Here is a 12,679-nt window from a genome sequence, read left to right on the forward strand (position 1 = left end):
GGCAGGCAGGCAGACAGTATCTACCTACAGCCATGTCTATCAGGCATGCTTAGGCAAATATTTTTATAGTAAAACCAGCTATAGTTTTAGAGATTTACAACAGGAAATTGTTGTATAGTTGTTTTTCCTCACTGTTTGCTAGTAAACTTAGGTAGTTTGCTGGATATGCAATACTTGTTATTTACATCTTTTGGAATCGTATCTTGCATCATGCCTATAATTCTGTAATATTGAAATGCATCCATGGTCATAATCATAACCAATGTCAACCCTCATCAATTATGTTGCATAGCTAGCTAGTAAAATTATTTACAGTTTCTGATGTTACACATGTTTGCTAACAAGTTAGCAGCTGCCAGGCTAAATATCTGGCCAACTCCAGTCATGTGCTAACGTTTGCTGTTAAACCTAATTTTGGGTGGCTGGTTGTAATGGGGCGGCAGCGTAGCCTAGTGGTTAGAGCGTTGGACTAGTACCGAAAGGTTGCAAGTTCAAATCCCCGACCTGACAAGATACAAATCTGTCGTTCCGTCCCTGAACAAGGCAGTTAACCCACTGTTCCTAGGCTGTCATTGAAAATAAGAATTTGTTCTTAACTGACTTGCCTAGTTAAATAAAGGTAAAATAAAAAATGTTGTAGCTTGCTGTTTAGTAGCTAGCCATATCTACAATTTAAAAGAGAGGTTTTACAATCGAGATACAAAAGGGCTCCGATTTGTAAAAACTCTTCCCCCCACACACACTGTAACACAGTAGTAGCTATGTTAGCCAGCAATACACAATATGTGTTTCAGTAGATAAACTAAAGTTAGCAAGGATGCTTGCAGGAAAAATAACGTCATGTGAGCGGACCAACTCTAAAACGGAAAGGTGGAATAAACGAGTAGGTTTTCTTGATTCAACACAGTTCTCTATTGAGGGATTTCTGACAATACAAACACTCCAACACAGTCAATGAGAATCTCCAAAGGAACAACATACATCTTCTTCTTGAGATGACACAGGATCACATTACGATTATCTTCAAACTATAACAACAATCACATATTCGTCGCCGTCTTAATGGATCTTCTTGGATAGTACCTCTCTCTCCGTAGCCATTCTCCAGAGATAGTTTATCTTCCTCCCTTCTTGCTGGATCCATCCTCTCTCTTGTTGTGCTACTATCCGTGAGCTCAGCCTGCCCTCTGGTGGTCCTTCCACATACCTCCCCCCTCAGGACCGGACCGGAGGGTCGGGCGCCAGACGCACCGTCTTGGTCGCGTCGGGACAGCGCGTCTGCATTCCCGTTCCTCGATCCGGCCCTGTGGATGACATGGAAAGAGAACGATTGTAAAGCAAGAAACCATCTGGCTATTCAGTTGTTATTGTTTCTCTTACCAGCCATCCACGTGAGGGGCGCATGGTCCGTAACTAATGCAAACCTCCGACCCAGTAGGTAGTACCGGAGATAATCGAGGGCCCACTTAATGGCTAGGGCCTCTTTCTCTACGGTAGCATACCTCTGTTCCCGATCGCTGAGCTTTCTACTTATAAAGAGAATCGGCCTCTCTGCTTCGCCTTCACCCTGAGCTAGTACGGCCCCGAGCCCCGTAGCCGAGGCGTCTACCTGTACAATGAACTCTTGTGAGAAGTCCGGAGCCTGTAGGACGGGATCAGAACACAGGCCCTCTTTTAGCAATTGAAAGGCCTCTTCCGCCTCATGTTTCCACTCTACCCGGTTTGGCAAGTTTTTCTTGATGAGGTTTGTGAGGGGGTTGGCAATGGTTGCATATCCAGGGATAAAACGGCAATAATATCCCGTTATCCCTAAGAAGGCCCGAACGTCCCGCTTGGTCTGGGGTCGAGGCCAGTCCCGAATTGCCCTGGTCTTCTCTGCCTGTGGGCGTATTTTCCCATTCCCTACGGTGTACCCCAGGTATTCCGCTTCGGACAGACCCAGGCAGCATTTTTTTGGATTGGCCGTCAACCCTGTGGCTTCCAGACTCATGAGCACCGCCCGTAGTCGTAGGAGGTGACTATCCCAGTCCTCGCTGTGGATGACCACATCGTCTATGTACGCCGCTGCGTACTCTTGATGGGGCCGTAGAATGGCATCCATGAGGCGTTGGAAAGTTGCAGCAGCACCATGCAGTCCGAAGGGCATCCTCACATACTGAAAAAGCCCCTCCGGTGTGGCGAAGGCAGTCTTTGGGCGGTACTCTGGAGCCACCGGCACTTGCCAATATCCCTTCGTCAAATCCAGGGTGGTGATGAACTTGGCCTTTCCTAAGCGCTCCAAGAGTTCATCCACGCGGGGCATGGGAAACGCGTCGAATGTAGAGATTGCATTCACGCTCCTAAAGTTGTTGCAGAGTCTCATACTACCATTGGGTTTGGGGACCAGGACTATGGGACTGGACCACTCACTCGTCGATGGCTCGCTCACACCCATCCTCAGCATCTCCCTTACCTCGTTCTTGGCGATGACTCGGCGGGCCTCAGGAATCCTGTAAGGACGGATATGCACCTTCTTGCTGGGTTTAGTGTGGATATGGTGGAACAAGACATCTGTTTGTCCTGGGAATGGAGAGAAGACCCGGCCGAAGTTAATAATCAGCTTGTCTAGCTGTCTCGACTGTTCCGGCAGGAGAGTATGGCCATGGCGCACCTGTGGTAGAACCTCCTCTTTTCCTTGGCCCTCCATGGCCATCAAAGCCACCTCCTCCTCTCTTCCATGGTACTTCTTCAACAGGTTTATGTGATAGAGTTGGACCTTCTTCCTCCTGTCGGGTTGTTTGATGAGGTAATTGACTGGTGAGACCCTTTTCATTACCTCGTAGGGCCCCCTCCACTGCGCCAGCAAGCGGTGTTCAGCTGTGGGCACGAGCACCATCACTTTATCTCCCACGGAGAACTCACGGGATGTCGCGGACTTATCGTAGGCCCAGCCTTGGGTCCTTTGCGCCTTCTCCATATGCTCCTTTACTATGGTCCACACTGCCGACAGGCGGTCTCTCATCAGGGTAACGTGTTCTATTGTGGATCGAAAGGGACATGGTTGGGTCTCCCAGGTCTCCTTGGCTAAGTCGAGGATCCCTCGACAGGGTCTGCCGTAGAGCAATTCAAACGGGGAGAATCCAGTGGACACCTGGGGTACTTCTCGCAGGGCAAACATTAAGTGTGGGAGAAGCATGTCCCAGTTTTTCCCGTCTCTGGACACCACTCTTCTCAACATGCTTTTAATCGTTTTGTTCAAGCGTTCGCACAACCCGTCTGTTTGAGGGTGGAATATGCTTGTACGTATCTGTTGAACCTGATATAACCGACACAAGTCCTTCATCAACCGGGACATGAACGGGGTTCCCTGATCGGTTAGGATCGTATTGGGAAGGCCTACCCGAGAGAACATCATGAACAATTCCTTGGCAATTCCCTTGGACGACATGTTACGCAAGGGTATGGCCTCTGGGAACTTGGTAGCGTAATCTACGACCACTAGGATGTACTCGTGTCCTCTGGCAGATTTTGGGAGGGGTCCCACGAGATCCATAGCTATGCGTTCAAAGGGAGTCTCTATGATGGGGAGAGGAATCAAAGGGTTACGTAGGTGTGGCCGTGGAGCTGTACTCTGACATTGATCACACGTCCTACAATACCTGGCCACATCCCGGGTGACACGGGGCCAATAGAATCACTGCATGGTTCTGTCGATAGTCTTGTCCCGTGCCAGGTGTCCTCCTAGGACGTGGGAATGGGCTAACTGTAGGACTGTATCCCTGTATGGTCTAGGCACCATTAGTAATTCCTGGATTTCCCCCCTTCGTTGCACGACCCAATATAAGAGACCCCGCCTGATTGCATAGTAAGGAAGAGGGGGCTCACCTGATCCGTCGACGTTCCTCCCGTCGATCACCTTCACCTTCCTCATGGCCTCCCTTAGGTCTGGGTCTATATGCTGCGAGGTGCCGAACTGTCCCTTTAATTCCTGGGGCAGGTCGACCTCGGTAGAGGGGTGTGGAGGTTGTTCCCCATCCCCTCCAGGGGTGACTGAGGAGAATCCCTTCCAGGTTCCCTCCTCGGATGGGGCTTCAAATATATCTCTTAGCGCCTGGTTGCTCCTTCCTTCCTGCGTCGTGTATAACCCTTCGCAGGTGTCTTCATCGGTGGTTTCCTGGAATATCTGTCGTAAACGTTGGGTCTCTATTTCTTCCTCTGCTCCAGAGGACAAGGACGAGGCTACGTCTCCTTGTAGGACTACTAACTCGGGCTTGGATTTGTTTTTTTTCTTCTTTCCTGTCCCTCTTCTTCCCATGCATAACGTCATCTGCCGCAGCTCTTTATATAGAGGACAGTCTCTCCCTATCAATAATGGCACCTTCAGCTGGGGTACTTTCCCTGCCCTGACTGTACACCTTCCTTTCGGAATGAGAATAGACAGATTCATGGTGGGGTAATAGTGGGTGTCTCCATGGATACAGGACACGGCTACTTTGTCTGGTAGCAGTGTTGCTGAGGTCACCATCCGTTCCTCTACTAACGTAACCATACTTCCCGAGTCGAGAATGGCTACCACATCTTGTCCTTCTACTCGAACCGGAATCTCTGGGGCCGGGGCTATTTCTGTTAACCAACAGTGTTGATCATGCTCTCTCGAACCGGGATGCGTGGGGATGGGCAGCGATGACTCCGTGACCATGGACTCGTCCTTGCTAGGACATTGTGAGGCATAATGGTCTGGAGACTGACATTTATAACACCGACCCTGCTGTGTGGGGGATGACTTCTCCCACCTCCGGAGGGGGTATGGAGGTTTCGGTGGCGGACGTGCCGGGGCGAGTCGTGGTACGGGATTTGTAGAATCCTTCCGTTCCTTCTTGTCCCCTTTTAACAACTCCCCTGTAGATCGGTATGTTTCCACCGCCTGGACTATGTCGTCAGCTGACAACGGGTTGGTTTGACCCACAACCCTTTTTAAGTCACTGGGTAATTCCCTCAATATCTTGTCCACAACGAGGGTCTCTATTACATGTCCTACTCCCTTTCCGGGTTCCAGCCACTGTTTCATCAGTCGTATTAGAGCGAAGATCTGGGCACGGATGGGTTGGTCAGTCATATAGGTCCACTGATGGAACTTTACAGCTCTATCTCTGGCAGTCAGCTGGTACCGGAACAGGATCTTGGTTTTTAGTCGCCCATAGTCCTCAGCTTCGCGGGAATCCAGGTCAAAATAGGCTTCCTGGGCCACCCCAGTCAAAAGAGGGGCTAATGCGCTCGCCCATTCTGTGGGCAGCCACTCTTCCAAGGTGGCCGTCATTTCGAAGGTCATGAGGAAGGCCTCGATATCATCCTCCTTGGAGAGACGAGGTAAGATGGCGTGAGCAGCCGCTCTAGGCTTCACTCTAGGTTCTTCTCGCCCACTCAGCTGTCGTTGCAGGAGTTCTATGGTTGTCTGCTGTGCCGTGATCAACTGTTGTAGTAGGGCGTTGTCCATCGTTCTTGAATGGTTCCTCTGTGTCTACTGGAAGAATCTTGATTTACTCACTTATCCTTGTGTCACTCGTCCACCTAGTGCCCGCATTCTCCACCAATGTGAGCGGACCAAGTCATTTGGTGTCACTCTAAAGCGGAAAGGTGGAATAAACGAGTCCAGAGTAGGTTTTCTTGATTCAACACAGTTCTCTATTGAGGTATTTCTGACAATACAAACACTCCAACACAGTCAATGAGAATCTCCAAAGGAACAACATACATCTTCTTCTTTAGATGACACAGGATCACATTACGATTATCTTCAAACTATAACAACAATCACATATTCATCACCGTCTTAATGGATCTTCTTGGATAGCACCTCTCTCTCCGTAGCCATTCTCCAGAGATAGTTTATCTTCCTCCCTTCTTGCTGGTTCCATCCTCTCTCTTGTTGTGCTACTATCCGTGAGCCCAGCCTGCCCTCTGGTGGTCCTTCCACAGTCATTTGTGTCTGATCAGTTCTTTCATTTTTTCCCAAAGGATTGTTGTTAGTGTCTGCCTTGTTGTTAGTGTTCCCCTTTAAAATTTAATTGAGAAGGTTTTTGGGAAAGCCGTTCCATCAATCAATCAAATGTATTTATAAAGCCCTTCTTACATCAGCTGATGTCACAAAGTGCTGTACAGAAACCCATCCCCATACAGCAAGCAATGCAGGAGTAGAAGCACGGTGGCTAGGAAAAACTCCCTAGACAGGCCAGAACCTAGGAAGAAACCTAGAGAGGAACCAGGCTATGAGGGGTGGCCTGTCCTCTTCTGGCTGTGCCGGGTGGAGATTATAACAGAACATGGCCAAGATGTTCAAATGTTCATAGATGACCAGTAGGGTCAAATAATAATAATAATCACAGTGGTTGTCGAGGGTTCAACAGGTCAGCACCTCAGGAGTTGGCTTTTCATAGCCTATCATTCAGAGTATCTCTACCATTCATGCTGTCTCTAGAGAGTTGAAAACAGCAGGTCTGGGACAGCAGGTAGCACGTCCAGTGAACAGGTCAGGGTTCCATAGCCACAGGCAGAACAGTTCAAACTGGAGCAGCAGCACGACCAGGTGGACTGGGGACAGCAAGGAGTCATCAGGCCAGGTAATCCTGAGGCATGGTCCTAGGGCTCAGGTCCCCCGAGAGAGAGAAAGAAAGACAGAATTAGAGAGAGCATACTTAAATTCACACAGGACACCGAATAAGAGAGGTGAAACACTCCAGATATAACAGACTGACCCTAGCACCCCGACACATAAACTACTGCAGCATAAATACTGGAGGTTGAGACAGGAGGGGTCGGGAGACACTGTGGCCTTGTCCGACGATATAGGCAGGATATAACCCCACCCACTTTGCCAAAGCACAGCCCCCACATCACTAAAGGGATATCTTCAACCACCAACTTACCATCCTGAGACAAGGCCGAGTATAGCCCACAAAGATCTCCCCCACGGCATAACCCAAGGGGGGGCTCCAACCCGGACAGGAAGATCACGTCAGTGACTCAACCCACTCAAGTGATGAACCCCTCCTAGGGATGGCATGGAAGAGCACCAGTAAGCCAGTGACTCAGCCCCTGTAATAGGGTTAGAGGCAGAGAATCCCAGTGGAGAGAGGGGAACTGGCCAGGCAGAGACAGCAAGGGCGGTTCGTTGCTCCATTGCCTTTCCGTTCACCTTCACACTCCTGGGCCAGACTACACTCAATCATAGGACCTACTGAAGAGATGAGTCTTCAATAAAGACTTAAAGGTTGAGACCGAGTCTGCGTCTCTCACATCGATAGGCAGACCATTCCATAAAAATTGAGCTTTATAGGAGAAAGCCCTGCCTCCAGCTGTTTGCTTAGAAATTCTAGGGACAGTAAGGAGGCCTACATCTTGTGACCGTAGTGTACGTGTAGGTATGTACAGTAGGACCAAATCGGAAAGATGGGTAGGAGCAAGCCCATGTAATGCTTTGTAGGTTAGCAGTAAAACTTTGAAATCAGCCCTTGCCTTAACAGGAAGCCAGTGTAGAAAGGCTAGCACTGGAGTAATATGATCACATTTGTGGTTCTAGTCAAGATTGTAGCAGCCATGTTTAGCACTAACTGAAGTTTATTTAGTGCTTTATCCGGGTAGCCGGAAAGTAGAGCATTGCAGTAGTCTAACCTGTAAGTGACAAAAGCATGTGTAGCAATATTGATGTTACTCATATTGATGTTACACAGGAAACGGAAACCAGTTGTTACTTACTTTATTAATGTGCTGGTTGACAACATGCCTAGTAAAGTTTGCTTAACTATATATCTTTGTCTGTCGTGACTACAACACAAAGCATATTGAAACATAATGACAGCGGTACTCAAAAGAACCTGGATCTCATCGATGTAAATGAAGAATACATCCCAGGCGGCAGTTTGAAAAAGTGCTGGCAATCGTAAGTGACTCTATGCTAAAAGCTAGCTGGCTATTAGATACAAGCAGATTCGTAAGTACCTAACATTCCATTCTAGGGCCTCCTGGGTGGCGCAGTGGCACTGCATCGCATTTCTGTGCCACCAGAGATTCTGGGTTCGAGCCCAGGCTCTGTCGCAGCCGGCTGCGACCGCGAGGTCCATGGGGCGATGCACAATTGGCCCAGCATCGTCCGGGTTAGGGAGGGTTTGGCCGGCAGGGATATCCTTGTCTCATCGCGCACTAGCGACTCCTGTGGCGGGCCGGGCGCAGTGTACACTGACCAGGTCACCAGGTATACGGTGTTTCCTCCGACACATTGGTGCAGCTGGCTTCCGGGTTGGATGTGCGTTGTGTCAAGAAGCAGTGCGGCTAGGTTGGGTTGTGTTTCGGAGGACGCATGGCTCTCGACCTTCGCCTCTCCCGAGTCCGTACGGGAGTTGCAGCGATGAGACAAGACTGTAACTACTGCCAATTGGATACCATGAAAAAAGGGGGTTAAAAAAAAACATTCCATTCTACAAATAAATCGCTATGGAAAATGCACTGAAACCTCTGGGGAAAATAGACTTTGATGATTGTAATTTAGCACTGACCTGGAAAAGATGGAAAAAGTAATTACATTTGTACATGGCTCTTACAATGAGCGAAAAACCTGAGGATTATAAAGTAAAAATTATCTCATTGGGGAAAAAGGCAGAGAGATTTGTGAGACCCTATGGGTGGGCAGTACAAAAGACAATCTCTCTGAGGAAGTAATTGCAGCACTGGATGCATTTTGTGATCCCAAGAAAAATGAAAAAATTGAGAGATATAATTTTTTCATGCGAAGTCAGGGCCAAGATGAGAGTTTAGACAAATATCTCACTGAATTGAGGACTCTAGTGGCCACCTGCAACTTTGCAGTAATCACAGACTCTCTTATCAGGGACAGGATTGTGTGTGGCACGTGTGACACACACTTAAGAGAGTGCTTACTCAGAGACTGATCTCAGTTTAGAGAAATGCATACAGATTATTGGAAGAGCTGCAGAACTGTCCAGACAGAGAGCTAAAGTCATAAATGTGCAGGGCCCTGTAGCAGTGCATGCAGTAACACAGAAAGAGAGACTGAGAGGGAGAGGAGACCCTACAGAGGGACAGAGCATTATACAATGCAGATACTGTGGACGGACACATGAGAGAAAAAAGGAAAAATGCCCTGCATATGGACAAAAAAGTAAATCCTGTGGAAAAAGAAACAATCACTTCTCTAAGGTTTGCAAAAGTGCAGGGATCAGCAAGAGAAAGAGTCCTGGCAATGGAAAATGCGTTAGTTGACTCAGAGAACGGTGAGGATGTTCTCTGCATCACACTAGGGCCAAAGTCAGAGAGCATCAACGTGGTGCAAGAGAAAACCACAGACCCCAATGCAGCTCTCTTTGCAACCATGCTGGTCAACAAAAAGTCAAATTTCAGTTGGATTGTGGTGCTAGATGTAATGTTATCCTCATAAAAGCCAGTAACCTAGAGCCCTGCAGTCAGTTATTGGTGATGTATAACAAGATTACTCTGACACCACTGGGGAAGTGCACACTTAAAGTGATCAATCCACGCAATAAGAAAACCTACCGAGTTGAGTTCATCGTAGTCAACAAGAATGTGCACAGGCCCATTCTAGGCAGTAAGGCTATCCAGGCAATGGAGTTGATTACTGTGCAGCATCACGACATCCTGGCCATCGAGAAAACGACAGGATCTTGGACTAAAGAACAAACAGGAGGTCTCTGATGTATTCCAGGGAGATGGATGCTTACCCGGCAAATTGAAGCTGGAAGTTAATGAGCGAGTGGAGCCCGTCCAGCTGCCAAAGAGAAGAGTGCCAGTAGTACTATATAAACCACTCATTGAGGAGCTCAGTGGTCTAGAGAAAAGAAGGATGATAAAAGCAGTTGGGGAAAAAAGCAGATTGGATTAGCAACCTGATCGTAGTGAAGAAACCGTCTGGAAAACTATGAGTGTGTATTGATCCGAAACCTCTCAACAAGATGATCCATTACCCACTTCCCACTATTGAAGATGTGCTGCCAGATCTGAACAGAGCACGCGTTCAGTCCAGCCCCAGAGATCTTTCAGAGGAAGTTGAACCAGGCAATGGAAGGTCTTCCAGGAGTCAAAATCATTGCAGATTACATCCTGATTGTGGGAGAAGGAGACAACGATGAAGCAGCGACTCTGGACCATGACAAAAACCTGAAAATGCTCTTGGACAGTTACAGGAAGCTCAATATCAAGCTGAATCCGGAGAAGCTGCATCTCAGGCTGAAAGAAGTGCCCTACCCTGGCCACCTGCTAACATCAGAGGGGTTGAAAGTGGACCCAGGAAAAGTGACAGCCATCAAACAGATGCCTAGGCCTACAGATGTGCAGGGGGTGCAGCGCTTCCTGAGCATGGTAAACTACCTAGCCAAGTTCTGCAGCCACGCCATGGAGCTCTGCGAACCACTGTGACAGCTAATACACAAGGACTCACTGTGGGAGTGGTCAGAGAGACATGAGCAGGCTTTCAATAAAATCAGGGATACCATTGCACAGACCCTGTGCTGAAATACTACAACCCAACAGAGCAGCTTGTACTACAGTGTAATGCTTCAGAGTGTGGGTTAGGAGCAGCCTTGATGCAGGGAGGACAACCAATAGCATACGCCAGCAGAGCCCTGACAGAGACTGAAAAAGGGTATGCACAGATAGAGAAGGAGCTGCTTGCAGTGGTGTTTGGCATGGAGAGGTTCCACCAATTCACATATGGACGAACTGTGGAAGTGCAGTCAGATCACAAGCCTCTAGAGAGCATCATGACAAAGCCTCTCCTCAGCGCACCAAAAAGACTACAATGCATGCTCATGAGACTCCAAAACTACGAGGTCAGTCTCCGATACGTTCCGGGAAAACATGTGGTGCTGACCAACTCCCTGAGCAGGGCGTACCTCACAGAACAAGACAACAGAGGCCCTGTGGAGGTCGAAGTGGAATCAATCAATATGATACACTACCTCCCTGTGTCAAGCGAGAGACTAAAGCACATCCAGTGAGCCACTGAGCTGGACCGGGAGCTCCAGACACTGAAAAATGTGATCCTGCAGGGGTGGCCTGAAGTGAAAGGACATGTACCCTTAGAAGTAGCCATGTATTTTCACAACAGATATGAGCTGAGTGTGCAAAATGGAGTTATCTTCAGTCGTTGTGCCTACTGCCCTCAGGTCAGAGATAATGCAGAGAATCCATTCCTCACACATAGGAACAAAGGGAAGAGCTTGCGAGTGTGTCTACGAGGCCAGGCATGAATGCACAGCTGAGAACATACATGGCACAATGTAGCACCTGCACTGCATGGGGTATGAGGCAGCAGAAAGAAACGTTGAGGCCACATGAAGCACCAAAGTGTCCCTGGGAAGAAATAGGGACTGCCCTGTTCTAGTTCAACGACAGAGACTACATGGTCACAGTTGATTATCTCTCCAACTTCTGGGAAGTGGACCATTTGGAGAACACACAGTTGAAAACGGTCATTCGAAAACCGAAGACACACATTGCACGCTGTGGGATACCTGACATCCTTTACTCAGACAATGGTTCCCAGTACTCTTCAGACGAGTTCAGAAGTTTCAGCAAGGCTTGGGACTTTACACACAAAACATTGTCTCCAGGATACCCGCAAAGTAATGGGAAAGTGGAATCGGCAGTGAAAACAGCAAAAAGACTGATGGCAAAAGCAAAGAGAGCAGGTGCTGACCCATACCTGGCCATGCAGAAACAGGCAAAGTACTACGACACCTCTGCTAAGGATCTCACAGAGCTGCAACGAGATGACAGGGTGAGAGTTCAGCCACTCATAGGACAGAAACAGTGGTGGCAGAGGGCCACAGTAGTCAGACCTGTGGAGCAAAGGTCCTACGAGGTGAAGACAGAACGGGGACAAGTCTTCAGGAGGAACAGGCGACACCTGAGGAAGAGCAGAGAAATAGAGGAGGATTTCCCACTGTTGAGGAGCCTGTCACAAAGCCAGTAAACAGAGCACCAGCTGATGCCCAGCAGGGTGCTGAACACAACCTAGAGGTGGACGCTGCACCTCAACAAGAAGATCCAAACATCTCAGGTCAAGCACCTCCTGATGTAATCAACACTCCCCACATAAGGTTTGGTAGGGCCATCTGAAGACCTATACACCTGAAAGACTTTGTGTGAAGGTAAAAATAATAATAATTAATGGACAGTCAGAGACAGTAAACAAACATTCAGTTCACATTCCAGTTTATTGCAGACATGGACTACAAGCCAAAGTTAGATGGAGTCTGCCTTTGTTGTAGAAAAAAAAGAGAACATGTAGCTATATTGATGTTACTCATATTGATGTTACACAGGAAACAGAAACCAGTTGTTACTTACTTTATTAATGTGCTGGTTGACAACATGCCTTGTAAAGTTTGCTTAACTATACTGTATATCTTTGTCTGTCGTGACTACAACACAAAGCATATTGAAACAGCATGGATTCATTTTTCTGCATCATTTTTGGACAGAAAGTTTCGGATTTTTGCAATGTTATGTAGATGGAAAAAAGCTGTCCTTGAAACAGTGTTGATTTGTTCGTCAAAAGAGAGATCAGGACCCAGAGTAACGCCGAGGTCCTTCACAGTTTTATTTGAGGCGACTGTACAACCATCAAGATTAATTGTCAGATTCAACAGAAGAGCTCTTTACCAGAAGA

The sequence above is a fragment of the Salmo salar genome, chromosome 02 (genome assembly GCF_965601325.2).
Source record: "Salmo salar chromosome 02, fSalSal1, whole genome shotgun sequence".
NCBI classification, from domain to species: Eukaryota; Metazoa; Chordata; class Actinopteri; order Salmoniformes; family Salmonidae; genus Salmo; species Salmo salar.